This window comes from Pinus tabuliformis, chromosome 3_2, assembly GCF_031772625.1.
Source record: "Pinus tabuliformis cultivar Carrire ecotype Pingquan chromosome 3_2, CPIR1, whole genome shotgun sequence".
NCBI classification, from domain to species: Eukaryota; Viridiplantae; Streptophyta; class Pinopsida; order Pinales; family Pinaceae; genus Pinus; species Pinus tabuliformis.
In genome coordinates this window covers 1,219,952,740-1,219,967,108 of record NC_142302.1, presented here as the reverse complement: position 1 = coordinate 1,219,967,108, position 14,369 = coordinate 1,219,952,740, and positions in this window count along the sequence as shown.

The window sequence follows — 14,369 nt, the reverse complement described above, 5'->3', positions numbered from 1 at the left end:
TGGTGATCCATAAAGGCAAACTGCTAAGCAAGATCAACCTAAAAAGAACTGAATTTATCTAACAACGCTTTGAAACATAACGAAACACAGTAGAGGTCTAGGTAGAGACGTGTTCCGGCATCGTTAAACATAGTGACCGTCGATCTCTACGAAGGTGGGTGATTCCTCCTGAGGGACGATAGCACTAATACAGACTTGTGCCCCCGCGTACCGTCACGTATATTGGGGGACCCCTATAGGAACAAAAGCCTTTATCCATAGGAAGCCGTGTCGGCCGCCCTACTGATCGCGATGCAGTGAACACAGCATTCACGAAGATCGACCACTCGTACCGTAAAACGTATTCTGTGGTTTCGTGAAAGGTTTGGCACACCCTCTGCCTAGAACTCCAGAGTAGTTTCTTTTGGCCTTTTTCAAACTCTATAACTGAAAAAGTCCATCCGAGCATTTGTCACTTCGGGCTCGTTAATACATCGAAGGAGACTAGAGTCATCTTTAGCTTTTTCTCGACTCTTAAAAAGTGAAAAAGCAAGTTGTGTCTAAAAGCGTCGTCATAATAAAATTCATTTTAAACGGAACATAATCACCTCCTATTCCTGCGTTGATCTTCGAAGTTAGTCTTTTGGCATCGTAAGTTCTTGTAGAATCGCTAAGAAATATTTTGGATAGACTAGATATGTCTGAACAACCGTCGACATCTAGGACTGTGTCGTCTGACACAGCAGCAGCAGAACCTCCTGCTGCTACTCCAACGATGTTCGCTGGTATACCATCTGTCCCGGAAAATTGTCAACAACAAGCCGGAGTCCAATCGGGGGCGACAATATGGTTAGTTCCTATTTCTTCATCCGGATTATCATCTGGTACTTCTTATGTTGAAACTCAACAAACTGATCCAATGTGTCTTCAAAGGCCAATTTACCCTTTAAGTACTGGATTTCCACCATATGGAGGGTAGTATGCTCTTTCATTGTTCCCTCCCGAAGAACAACCATATGGGAGTTTACAACAAGGTTCAGGTCAAACTGGAATTACATCCAGCGGTTGGGTACCAATACTGCCCCAACAACCAGGAGTTGTATATTCAATGCAACCAGTACACCCTGCATCGAATATTACCACCACACCTGCTATGGCGAATGCGTCGCAAGTACAAGCGCTACCTGTTGTAATACAACAACCTCTTGTCTCAGCGGCTCAATCACAATCTCAGGGTAGTGCCTCCTTATCTGGAACGACTCAGGCTCAAACAAGTACTGTGACTCCTCATCTTGGTCAATCATCCAGTATTGGTCAACAGCAAATGGTCCAACAACCAGAGCTGGTTCAATCTCAACAACCGTCATTCCAGCAATCATATCAAGGACCTGAGCAACAAGTCTTTGTAAGTAATGGGCAACCATGCTATAATGGTTATGCCCATCAACTTTGTCAAAGTTGTCAGCATTATGCTGGTCTGCAAAGACCAATTGCTCAGGTGATACCATCTTATCCTGGATATGCTTCGCCTAACCTGAACCAACAGTTGCCCTTTGTAGCAACTCTAGAATTACCAGATCTAAACCGGCTGACGAATGATCCAATTGCTTATGCCCCTTGGTGGCCAGCAATTCCGCATAAACTTCCATCGGACATTCCTAAATTCAATGGAAATCCAGGTGAAGACCCGTCGAATCACGTCATGAATTTTCATCTGTGGTGTTCATCGAACACTCTAAACGATGATTCGATAAGACTTCGCCTCTTCCAGAGGACATTGACAGGTCCAGCGGCTAAATGGTACATTGAATTGCCAAGAGCCTCTTTCGACAATTTCAGCTCCTTAGCCACGACTTTCTTAACCCATTTTCAATTACCGATAAGGTATGAAACGGGAACAAAACTGCTTACCAACTTCAAACAGACAACGGCCACTCACATATCTGATCATATACATGAGTGGCGACGTCGTCGTAGGATGGTGAAAACTTACGTTCCCGATCAGCTGTTAGCTGAATGGTTTATAAAGTCGTTACTTCCGGCTATAACGGAAGATGTGGCCAAGGGAGGAGTCGTAACAGAGGAGCAAGTCATTGCTCGTGCTCAATACTTAGACTTAGTATATACTCAGTCGGGCACGCTCTACGACAAAATACCTGACGCCCCTAGACCTGAATTTTCAATTCCTCCCCCTCCTAAATCGAATACTAACTCTCACGCCAGTAATGGCGTGACTGGCAAACGCAAAATCTCTAGTCAAAATGCAAATGAGGAACTTCTTGCCTCAGAAGTAAATGCCATGTCGACCGACAAGAGCAAACAACTGAAGCAACCAAGGGGCAAGAAGAAAAAGAAAAGGAAAGGGAAACCCCCGACAGGGTGTCATATATGCGATGAGGATCATTGGACGAAAGATTGTCCACATATAGCTGAAGTTAAGAAACTCTTCAAGAGTTCAAAAACCCCAGCAGTATTGACTGATCCGTTTCCTAATCCAAGACAAGATCTAGTTGCTAATCAAAATGCTTCCCGATCCCAAGTGCTTATGTTGTCTACCTCAAAACAGCAGAATAATGCTTTGACAAGGAATAAATATTACAGGAATCCAAAGCAGTTGAACAAAAAGGCAAATAAACAACCTAGTAGTTCAACAACAACTTTGACCAAAGTCGTGCTACCCATCATTCCTAAACCAATGATAAAGTCGCCAAAGGGAGTAGTACACAAATCAACATTTAATCCTCATGCAAAAATAGCACAGAATTATAATATAATAGAGGACCTGGCCCAATCGTCGTCCGGTATTTCGACACTTGAGGTAACGCAAAATTGCACCTCCCAAGAGCAAGCTTTATTATCAGCCATACGTGGGATTGGCCCAATGGATTCCAATCTTGTGGCCTTTGATCATAAAGGATATGACCCTCAGATACCAGCTCAACTAGCTTTCCTTATTCAAGTGAAAGCCCTCAACAAAACTGTTCATCGAACAATTATTGATGAGGGGGCATCTACATGTCTTATGTCGATGAGTTGCTGGAAAAATTTAGGCTCACCACCCTTGTCAAAATCGTCAACGACATTAAAAGCATTTGATGGACGATCATACACTCCATACGGGATTTTAAGTAACTTGCAAGTTGAACTGGGGGGCAAAACAGTAGAAGTTGATGTTGAAGTAATCGACGGAAACCTCGATTACAACATCCTACTGGGAAGGACTTGGATATATGCCATGGCTGCAGTTGTGTCAACCTACTTCAGGAGGATTGTATTTCCTTTTCAAGGAAAAATTACAATCGTCGACCAACAAACATTTCTCCCCAACAGTTCCCAAGTTACGGGAAGCAGCACAATGATCCATGAAAGTAATCAATCGCTCCAAAATATTGGGGTAGGTCTCCTAAAAGACCCTGCCTTAATGGGTACTTTTGCCCTACCGCCGGCGGGTAATCTGGCGGAAGTAGCCACAGCGGAAACCTACAATATGAAATCTTCTATATCCAACGGATTCGGAAGATTCCTAAATATTTTGTCAGCATGGATCATTGCCCTAATGGAAATACTGTAAATACAGTGGGCTCCGAGGACGGTTCTTATCTCGTGTCAACCTCGTTAAAAAATGAAACAAGGAGTCATGAAGATAGTTCTTTTACTGTGTCAACCTCATTAAAAAATGAAACAAATCCCCTTTTCAAAATTCAAAAGTAAACCTTCATTCCAACCACCAAGTTGAATGCAATGAAGCTTGGGGGGCACCCTCCTTTGACATGCGTTATTATGATGCTGGGGGCATGCAAAATAAACAAGCAGTTTTGGCAAAGTTCATGCTCGTTAAAAAATAAACGCAAAACCGAGCAGTTTTAACGCGGAATTCATGCTCGTTAAAAAATAAACATAAGCATGTGAGCAAGCTTCCTCCAGAGTTCAAGCTCATCCAGAAAAATGAACCGGTAAATAACCATTTGAGACCGTAAATTCATCAGCCATAAAAATCCTTGGTCGTGTTTGCACCGTCACCTCCACTTTTCATTTGGCCGATCATTCACATCCACTTGATTGTTTACCTATTTTGAGGAACAGTTGCGAAGAGTGATTTCACCTAGCCATCCTTGTGACACTGTCGTGATTGGAAAATTCCAACCTGTACCTGGAATCTGCTGCTATCCCTGTTTATCACTCGTTCCTCAAAATACGAGTCTTCTTTGAGCTCTTTTCACTGACTCGTAAAATATGAAAAGTTTGCCGAGTTTTGGCCTTCCATCTCGTTAAAAGGACCGGAAGAGCTATCCCTCCTCTAGATTTTAATCTTTTTGGACCTGAGGGATTATTGCACAAAAAGATCGAGCGCTTGTCTAGTTCGGCTCGATAAAGATATCGAACATTCATCCCTTCTGTATTGTTTTATACTTTTTCGGACTTAAGGGATTAGATGACGAAAAAGGACCCCCGGAGTCCACTTTATGTACCCTTTTCAGACTCTCTAAAAATGAAAAGGACCGAGTTGTCTTTGTCGCTGGGCTCGTTAAAAATATTAGATAGCGACAAACTTGTCTTTAGACGAGAACGAGTTTCCCTATCGTTAAGCTCGTTAAAACATAGCGATGGGCTTGCCCGAAGGGCAGGTTATAGAACAAGCATATGTTATCCTCCTCAAGCTTGACAAAAATAAAGAGGTACTGGTCAGAAATGACTGGGGAAAAATTGGGAAGAACCTCAAAGCTTAATGGTAGCAAGTCGCTCTTGAACATGACACTTTTGCCTCCGTAAATATCGGGTTGGGTTATTATCATTCACCGGTCCCTTCACCATGGTCTCGCCATACCATCCATACATGGGGTAATGCTACCGATCCATCACATCAGTGTTGTTATATGTTCAAGAGATGTCATTCAGAAAGTGTCAACCGAGTCCCATCCACTACCATACATCATCTTTCGTCCTTCCATGACTGCCACCCTGAATCATATTTCACAGATCGTTTTCACCATCATCACTAGCTCCGTTCCGTGTCACTGATGTGGGATTCATTAAGGCCCTCCTTTGACGGATCACTTCTTGTCGACATCAGCTCACTATCCAAGAAGTTGATCTAGGAACACCCCCTCAGTACTTTGAAGCTTGCATGCCTCAATGGCAAGTTTCTCACTTCCGGCGATAGGTATACATTAATGACCTTCGACCGGGAGACTTTGCGTGGTGTTCGACGTCAGATCCTATATTCACGCCACGTGAATTGTGCTGCAGTACCTTGAGGGTCATCATCATTATCGGTGATTCCTCTCGCGCTTGTTAACAGTTTACATTATTGACTGGTAATCAAGCGATGTCTTTCCATGTTCGACTTCAAGAAATTCTCACATGGATCGACTTGTACTAGAGTGAAGATCGGACAAGTTTGAAGACCCCGGATCTAGTTTCATCCATCCAGGCTGCGATATATATTCAAGAGATAAAAACATAGACATGTGCAGCAGATGATCATCCTACTGAAAGGATGATAATTAAAAGCAGAGAATTATCAGTCTATCATTAGACGATCGTCTGTTTATGTACAGCAAATGTATTTATAAAGCTGAGCATGGGAAATGCCCGCGTCAGCTAGATCATGAAAAGAAAGTATGAAAAGATAATGTATTGTATTGTATTTTGTTACAGGTCACCTCCCGACGATTGAATGAACTTCGGATCCTCCTAATAAAGCATTTCACTCGATAAACGACCTCATACTTTAGGGGGCAACTGTTATAGACATTTTTGTGCCTTACAGCATGGAGCATGAAATGTCAATAATCTGAGGGATCCAAAGTCCCTAAACAAGTTGTTCCTACCCCTAGAGGAACAAGGTCAGCAAACCACAGCACTTCAGATCAGTTCTCCACTGAAAAACACTCAAAAACAGGTCAATTTTGGATCAAAGCAGCTGCTCCACTAAGCATCTGCGCTGAATGTCAAAAGCTCTATGGTGTACCTGCGCTGCATAGCAAGTGCAACAAAGGCTACCTGCGCTGGGCGTACTTTGACATGTGGAGGAATCTTTTCTCAATGTGCCAGTGCCCAGGAAGCTTCCAAAATGACACTTGGATCAGAAGATTTGCCTAATGATGAGTAAAGAGGTTCTAAAACTCCAAGTGGAAGGTAGAAACTCCGAGTGGACTCAAGGACTGAAGAACAACTGGAGTTGAAGAGGACAACAAGTCACACATCAAGCTGACTTATCTTCACTCCAAAACTCTATATAAGGATCTCATCCCATGGGATCTAGAAGGCCGGAATTTTGTGCAAAGAATTGTTGTTGGTTTACAGTTGTGAGTATTGGGTGATTGCTTGAGGGAGGTGAAGAGGAGATTTCTTTCCGTCGGGAAGGTGACGCTGGATTGGACCTCTCACGGTTGTATCACCGCCTGAACCTTACTTCCTTATATTAATAAAGCATTTGAGGTTCTTCTATTCGCATGTGTTTCAATGGTGTATTTTCTTACTTGCGTATTTGATTTATGCTAATCCTTGAATCAATTATGAATGCATGCTTCTTGTAGTTTCCTTTTCTTGTCTTGTTCGCAGGATCTCGTGTAGCTGGGCCCGTGAGAAGACTTGGAGCTGGGAGCGAGCGGCAAATAGAGGAGATTGGATCAACCATTTGTGCAAGACATCGGTAAGTGGATCTCTTCCTTTCATCTCTTGCATGTCATAAAGAAGTAGCTTTAGATAGCTTTGCTTCAGCTGTTGCTAAGGAACTATCACCCTTAGAGTGGGATAGGGTCATTCCGTGTTGGATACTTTTCCCCACAACACTGTTCAAGTCGCTAGCTCATGCATTGAGCAACTTATGAGTAGGAAGCTTCTGCGCAATTTCTAGGCTGAGTGGCTCTAGGTTGCCTCTCATGCTTTGTGTAGTTTCCCAGCTGAATATAGGTTGTTAGATAACTCTGTACAATTTTGGATCTAAAGGCTCATTATTAGCTTGGACTGCACAATTCTTGAGAGTAAGGCATGCTGCCCTTAAGGATTGCGCAGTTCGCTAAGGCAAGTTTGGAACCGGGTTGAACTCAATCCAAAAGGTCAGCTTATGGGTTAGAAAATAAAGCAAGTAAGAAAACACAAGCCATAATGCAAAAGGTAAAGCTCCATCAAAGCACAAGTACCTGGTTTAGTGTGAGATGAGCTACTGTGATTTAGGAGGGAGGCTCCAAAATGAAGCATAGGAAAAATTTTGGAGGGTGGTTGTATCTGCTACAACAATGCTTCAAAACTCTCCCAAAAGGTTTTAGACCCTGTTTTTCCAAAATGGGTCCTGACAACAAAAATAGTCCTGTGAGATCATTCCTCCACTTTTTCCACTCCGAATCCATCGAGATGGATGAAAAAAAATATAATTATCCTCTCCGGATCACACCTCCCCATTTTTGGAGGCTTTTGGTCTCTAAAAGATTCTACTGAATGAGGTGAGAAAATTTTTCCTCCACGTTCTCTCTGGTGTACCATTTAGCTTTTCTTGGAAGTTGTCCCTTCAACCCAATCTGTGAAAGGTCATGCTACCCTTGTCTTGCATTTATAGACCTCTTCTACAAAACTATATCTTCTCTTAACTCTGCCTGAGCAGCTGGTGCCAAATCCTCCACAGTTGATGAGGCCATTTTTTCCGATCAATAGAAACCTAGTATCTTCATAGCATATCTCGAAAATTAGAGTGAAACAAGGTTTTAAATTAATAGCCATAGGTACTCCTCTATCTCTTCAATATTTCAAAATCTAAAGCATCCCAAAAATAAAGTTATAGAGAAAATTTCAAGTTAACCTATTTGAGGAAAATTTCAGGAGAATTCAAGAATCCTAACTTCCTCAGAGCATATCTCAGAAATTATAGTGAACCAATGTATGGAATTTCTACCACATGTACCTGGAGATATTTCCTCTATCTCATTCATATTTTACATTTTGGAACACCTCAAAATGAAATTTATAGGGAAAATGGCACGTTAATATGTTTGAAGCATATTTCAGGAGCATTCAAGAACTCTATCTTCCCCATATAAATCTTCGAAGTTATATGAGAACCAAGTCAAATTTCTAATGTACCTATATGAATATTTTCCATTTATCTCCTCCAAGTTTCATAATCTGAAACATCCCAGAAGAAATGTAAGAGTTAAAATTCAAAGCCAACCTATTTGAAGCAAATTTCATGGGCATTCAACAATCCTAGCTTCCTTAGATGCTTTCTCCAAAATTACATTAAATCAAAGTATAAAATTTATACCTTGAGTATACAAATATATCTCCTCCATATCCTCCAAGTTTCATGGTCCAAAACATCCCAGAGGAAATGTTATAGAAAAACTGCGCAGGTGAATTGTTCTCTTCACAAATCACATTTTTTCTCCTCGTTTAAGACCCAAGAATTCTCCCCACTTTCTGTTTCAGACCTTCAATTTATTCTTTTTTGGATGGTATTCAACTTCACTCATATATCATTTATTTATAACGTTTCCATGTTCATGTATGGGGGAGACTTATAAATATAGTTGGGTTGGCATGTACTTTTCGGCTGAGATGACCTAACATAAAGATATATTTGCTCATTTATATGGAGTTATAGGGAGTACCACATACATTTGGAAAGGTCTCAATGTAATATTTTTCACCATATTTCAATTTCTTCCATTTGATATAGGTATTTAAGTTACAAATTCCTTCAAATATAAGTATCTAAATTGGGCATAAGAAAAAACTAGGTATTGCAAAAATATTTCTAGCAATATTCATCTTGAAATATTTATCATTGACACATATAGTATCCCCCTATCTTTAAAATCAATGCCAACAATATTTCCAAAAATCTATCCCTTTTCCATTGATGACAACCCTTACTCAATTCTACAACAATATTTTATTACTCCCTCACCTTTATTTAGGCATTCATCTTGGTCTCCCCTAACTTTAACATTCTTATTCTTCCCCTATCTTTGAAATAAACGACAACACAATATCCAACAACATCACCAATAAACAAATTTTTTTGTGCTATATTCATTAAGAGTAGATAAAATGGATTCAGCCTTAGCCATACTAATAGGGCGTTCTAGAAGAACTAAGACACCCATTAGAAGGAGACATAAATGTTGTAGTAAAGGAAAAATCAGAAGAAAAAAGTGCATGTATATGAGAAGAGAAATTAGAATAAGTTTTAAGATTGATGTTGTGCTAATTTATTCTTTCTTCTAAGGCCTAGATCATTTTATGTCATTTCAACTCTAGATGGTCATCTCATGCACAAAAATTGCATTGTCTCTATGTTTTCTTACATTTTGATTTTGGTCCTTTATCACCATTTGAAATAGGAATTCATTGAGAGGGTCCACAACCCTTATTTCATTTTTCGATACAAAGATGTTTCTTCTTCAAATGTTTGGAATTGTCCTTTTATTCATCCACTAAGGCTTCATTAGATGTACTTATAATTGTGCTCACTCTAATATGCAAGAGTTTATCTTGCTTTCTAATCAAATAATCACAAAAATATTCAAGATTAAGTGGTGTGTAAGCATCCCCTATAGCTTTTGTTGTGGAGTAAAAGATACATACAAAAGTGTAATATGAACTAGCAAACTTATAAAAATAACATATATAAATTAGACATCCTTCTTTTCCATTCATCATATTCAAGTAAAATAGTCTTCTGAACTTAGATAGATAATATTCAATACAATATAAATCATGGGAATCTAAAAATATCAATTGATTTTTAATCTAATGGGATCAAATATTATTGTGTTTGGTATGTAGGGTTCCCATTTTTTATTGAACATCATTTGATTTTTCGACTCCTTGAAGGCAAAAGCATAAACCACTAAGATAAACATTTTGACTAACACACATGTTTCATCCTTTTTATTGTCTTATTTGGATTTTCTTGAGGTATCAATGGTGGTAGTTTCTTTTACCAAGGTAATATGGTAAAGTCCTTTAATTAATACTACATCCTCTATTATGGGATTTCCATTAGAAGTAGTTTGAGTTGCTAAGCAAAATATCACTTGGACAAGTAGATTTAAAATTTTAAAGTAATATTTCTTTAAAAATATAAACGATCTATTTCAATGAAAAATTATTAAAAAAAGTCACATTTTAAGAAAAATGACACTAAAAAAGGACTTCAAATGTCAAAGTAATGCAATTTTGAGGAAAGATAAAAAGGTAATTAAATTACAACTTCATAGGTAGAGTTTGGTCCATGTGGTGATGGATACACAATGAAGATGTTGAGTAAAAGAAAAAGATTCATGTGTCTCTAACTTTTCTTATTAGCTCCCATTTAGAAAGAAGTTGCTTTTAGAATAAAATGACCAACATGATAGAATAAGTGAGAACCACTTTTATAGATTAAATATTTCTCGAAAATTAAATTGAAAAGGAGCATTAAAATTACTTGATAGTGATTTATTTTTATAATTAATTGAAGTAAACATTGCAATAAAATTATATTATAGCATAAAGTTGCATGGATATTTTCAAGAAGCAAGTTATTTCATAAAGCTTTTGAATTCAAAAGTTATTTAATAATCTAAGTTTCAAGTTAAAGTTTTTACATTTTTCCTCCATATGTCTCCTTAACTCCCAAAACATTTCATTTTATTACCAAAAGTTTCAACATAGCTACGTTAAAATACAATTGGTTTAAAAAAAAGAAAAAAATTTATAGAATTGAGGTTAGATCTCAGTTAGCGTACCCCTAAAATGTAATTTTTCTCTACTTGTTGATATTTCATAAAGAGTAGAGAAAAACATATATGTAGAAAATATAATACTTTCTTCCTTATTTTTGACTTTCTATGATTGCACATGTTGTACAACAAACAATAGACTTAGACCAAAAATGAAGCAACTTAGGAATATAGATGAAAATCCCAAAATATCAAGAGAGTGTATAAAAATTTAAATAATGTTATGAAACTTTATACATATGGATTTGAAAAAAATGATTCTATATTTTTGGGTAAAACAAAAAATGTTTCCAATTGAAAGCAATGACTTAGATGTAATGGAGCTACTCACTCATCCCAAAGATGTATAAAATTATTGGAATTTAGAGATACTTGTGTGCATGTAGTGAAATAGGTTCATGATCTTCATCATAAACAAGAGTGCGTCTTCAGATGGATTTTAATACCATGTTCATAACATACGTATTTCTATACATGTAAAACACCTTAAGCAACCAACCACACAAATAAATTAAAGATTAGTGTACTATAGTATGATGTGATTAAAACCCTCAAAGAAGGAACTAGTCTATGACACTAATCAATGTACTCATTTGAAATTATTGATAAAACAAATAATTTCATATCAATTATTCACAATCAATCATCAACAAATGACCCTCCATGCTCTATAATATAATTATTATGTCTTAGTCATATGTTAAGTCATGGATCAATATACCCATTGCTATCGATGAAAATATGCACTATTAGATGACCTTATATTTAAAACATATCGTGACAATTAAATGACATAATCACATATGTCTAGTAATACATATTAAAAGAACGTCTTAAAAAACACATTTGATCTAAAAACATATAAAACTAAGTTAATATTATATATCTTTTAAGTCTCTAAATATCCTAAAAATTATATATTTATTTGTTTAATTAATAAACTATAATTAAGTTAACTATATTTACTAATAAATTCTTAATAATCTCTGAATTAGTAAACATAAATAAACCCAACGAAAAAAATATCTTTTGCACATTAAATACTATTAAATAATGCTAAATGATTTATATTTATCCTCGTAAATCAAAATAATAAAACACCATCAAGCTCAATTAAATCTTATAAAGATAATTAAAGAATAGTTAACAAATTTAATTATTCATCAATAAAACGTTCGCTACTTGAGACCAACATTTCGCAATTAACAAATTTAACCATTCATCAATAGACAGTAAAAATGTTCACTCATTGAGACCAACATGATGATTAGTATCTTCTCACACCAACTTTGATTTATTGTACCTTAAAAAGGTGATAAGAACTACATGATTTCATCAACATGATGATTAGTATCTTCTCACACCAACTTTGATTTATTGTACCTTAAAAAGGTGATAAGAACTACATGATTTCATCTAATATTCTAGTTTGATGGTAAATACGATTGGAGATCATTTTTAAAACTTCTTTGATTTTCATAACTAAATAAGTTATAAACTTATATATTTTTAGGTTTTATGTAAAACAATGGGAATAATTAAAATTAAATAAATAAATAATTAATTTTTTTTTTTATAAAACTATTATAAAAATAAAATAATAATAAATTAAAATAAATTAAAAAATCATATATATAAATGTCGGCTTTTTTATAAGAATTAGGGTTTTAGGTTTATTTATACCCAGGTCTAAAGACTCTTCTCTCAATTAGCTTTCATTCATATTCTATCTAATTGCCCTGATGATGGACCCACTTTGGGGTTTGAAACGTTGACAGAATGAACACGAAACTGTAGATAATCCGGATCATGCCACTGCAACAATGATAGTGTTATGAGTCCTAAATCCGAATCATGCCATTGCAACAATGATAGTGTTATGAGTCCTAAGTTAAATGTGAGATCTAATGTTTAAACAAAAGACAAAAATACGTTTTCTTGTGCTTTAGAAACATTACATTTAAATTTTTAATTAATTTTTTTTTTTTTAATTAATTCAATAAAGATGAAATCATTACATTATGAACCTATAAATACAAAAAGAACTCAATAAATCCACTTCCTTATTAATTCAATCCTAAAAACATAGGAACACATTTATCTAATTAATTAAGTTCGATTGATAAAAAAGATTACCATGGTGGGATGGAGTGAAATGGAGCAAGAATAGTTAATAGGTAGCAAAAATATATGTCATCAAATCTTTCAAAGAGATATCAGGAAAAAGTTAATGTAGGGTTATTTGAAAATACAATTTTAGTGCTAAGCATAAAAGGAAGGTTAAAATTATTTGTAACCTTATAGAGTGGAGATTATATACTAAATGAAAAATCATGATCGTGATCTATTTTGGTTAATTCATAGGTTTGGAGTGTTAATTCAAGTCATATTAATAAGATAAGAGGTGGTTGAGAAAATAATATATGTAATGAGAAATAAGGGAAGTAAAATAAGAAGGAATTTCCTTTTCCCACTAAACGATATGGTTAAAAATGATTTTAGTTTAGGATTTTGAAACAAAAGATGTTAAACTATGTAAGAGGGAAATTTTAGAAAGAAACACAGGAAAATATAGAGGATTCGTCGTTGGTAGGATGGATAGAAAAAAAGTGGAAGGCAACTTTGGTTCATATCTCATAATTTCATATGATGCTTTGTGGTAGGTTATTATTCAAATTCAATTATACAAGTGAGGTTTATTCAAATTCAGTTATACAAGTGAGCTTGAGGAAATCTTGGGGAGGAAGTCATATTGAGGTCCTTTTATATTTATCGTTAAGGCAATGGAGGCTAGATTTTAATCTTAGTAAAGAAACATCATATAGGAAGTTGATTTAGATAATAATAATTAGTTTACTTATGGATATCTAGAATAAAAATATCATAAAGATGATGATGGAAAATATACATATTTTTATATATTATGAGTTAGAATTATAAACCAAAATTAAATAAAACAAAATAAAGATTCTAGTAGAGATAGACCTAAGGGAGGGTCTCTCAAAAGAGAGAAATCAAATTTGGGCTATCAAGATTTAATCATTGGATTTGTAGAAGCTTTCATTTAGATGTTTAAGATGTTAATAAATCGGGTATACTTGGACATATTTCTCCAAGTTGGGCCTTAGTGGATTAAGAATAAAGAAACATAGGAAGTCCAAGAGGTACAAAAATATCCAAGAACGTAGACCACTCAAGAGGAAAAACAAGGAAATGTGGAAACCATAGAAATGGTTGTATAAGAAGTTTTTAACTAATAAGCAAAAATAAAAATGAAAAGAATATCTATGGAGTTATAAAAGGGAATCATGGTTTCACCTCAAGCTAGGAAAATAAGGACTTGGAGAAACAATATGTAAAGGTAAAGAAGAATCAACCACTAGGTATTCAAAGGAAGGTATGGGTCGAATGAATTTTAACCCTTTATCTCATGTAGATAGGGTAGATGAAAAGAAACAATTTTCCGTAGAAGAATTTGTCTATAGTTTGGAGAGATTTTAGAGGGAATTCATAGAACTTATGTTTAGTAATCTTGAAGAGAAATAAGAAACACCCCAGGATTTAAAATTTGAAGCCTTCAAAGCCTTATGGTTCAATGACCATAGCTCCAACTAAACACTTGAATTTGAAAGGTGAAGACTTAATAAATTAGATAGAAACAAATTT